The sequence below is a fragment of the Myiozetetes cayanensis genome, unplaced genomic scaffold (assembly GCF_022539395.1).
Source record: "Myiozetetes cayanensis isolate MyiCay16 unplaced genomic scaffold, myiCay2020 scf5-8, whole genome shotgun sequence".
Classification (NCBI taxonomy): Eukaryota; Metazoa; Chordata; class Aves; order Passeriformes; family Tyrannidae; genus Myiozetetes; species Myiozetetes cayanensis.
In genome coordinates, this window is record NW_026087742.1 from 52,575,365 (window position 1) to 52,576,872 (window position 1,508).

The window sequence follows — 1,508 nt, forward strand, 5'->3', positions numbered from 1 at the left end:
TTACTTAATGAATGCCAGAGTGCATTCCGCATCTGGGATCTATTTCAAATTGCCTCTAAACCATTTAGACTGAAACAAAATATCTGACTATAGTATTATTAATGTATATTTTTTCTCTTGTACAAATTTATTCGTGATCAAAACTATCCTATAATGTTGCCTATTCATAAATATTAATCTTTAAATTAATGTCTCTTAAAAATGGATAAGAGGAACTTGGACGTTTATAATGTAATCAGAAGGAATTCTCTTGGTAGGCATGCTCTCTTCAATCTTTTTTTCTGAAATAAACTCTACATATTGAACACTGTTCAACAATTTATGAATTGAAATGGTCAAAATTGTGACTGACCACTGGGGACTTGCAATGCAATAAGAACTGTCTCCTGACTGGCAAACTCCATTTAATTTCTCTCCTCTTCCCTAGGAATAAATGTTCCAATGCTTCTAACTTGTGACCTTAGGGAGTAACTTACCTGAAAGTCAAAGTGAAAGGAGGTAGTAATGTAAGAGAACTTAGTTACTGCAGCAGATCTGTAGCCCAATATGATGGGTGAAGAAATTAATTCAGGTGTAATTAGGAAGATGAGATAGCAAATCCACTAGCAGAAGAAAACTGAAAATCACACATAGAAAAAGGTAGATAGAGCAATTTATAGGTTATTGGAAACCATATTCTTGATTAGCTATTTTGAGCTGGGGCACATTTCTCAATTCCCCCTGACAAAACTGTTCTTTCTTGTATAAATAATAAATATTCATTGGAGAACCAACTTGAAATTATTTCATTAAACTCATGTTCAACACTTCCTTCTTCAACTTACTTTTAACTATCTCCTAAGCTTCTGTGACGTATTGGACACGTGTCTAACTGGAAAAAACAGAAGTATCTACACCTTTCACTTTTATGAAATGTGATTGAAAGGTATAGTAAACAAAATATCTTTTCCTTATAATTAAAATCAAATGGGAGCCCCTGGTGGTCTAGTGGTAAAGGCGTGGCGCTATAACCGCCGAGACCCGGGTTTGATTCCCGGTCAGGGCCACTCCCGGGCAGGTGGGGCTCGTTAGCCCTTAAAGGCAACCCACCTACGTCCTGAGGACCTCGCTGCCACCATCCAAGCTCGCTTGGCCCTGGCAGATGAACCTTAGGATTAAAGGGTGGGCTCAGTTCCGCGCACACTGTGTCTCACCTAAAAAATCCAATGCGCAGGCTGGAAGGTGTAAAGACCTTCCCCGGATCTTCACTCGTGAAGACTGGCCATTATTATAAAATCAAATGATTGTTAACTAATATTATTTAAAAAACTCTCCCCAAAATAATGACAGAAACCCAAAACCCTAAACCAAACCAGCAAAAACTATGACTTAATTTATTTGTTCTTTTAAAATACAATAAGCACCCAAGAATTCACCTATATTAAAACATACACAAATAGCAAAGACTATTCCTAAAGGAATATTGCAGTTGATTATTGCATCAAATCTTTTTGTATTCATTTTAAGTA

At 36.6% G+C, this 1,508-nt stretch overlaps 1 non-coding gene across 1 annotated transcript; it reads left to right on the plus strand.

Annotated features, from left to right (window-relative positions):
- Positions 1-972: 972 nt before the first annotated feature.
- On the plus strand, positions 973-1,045 carry TRNAY-AUA (transfer RNA tyrosine (anticodon AUA)). The gene has a single exon. It is a non-coding gene; the product is annotated as a tRNA-Tyr (tRNA).
- Positions 1,046-1,508: the final 463 nt, after the last annotated feature.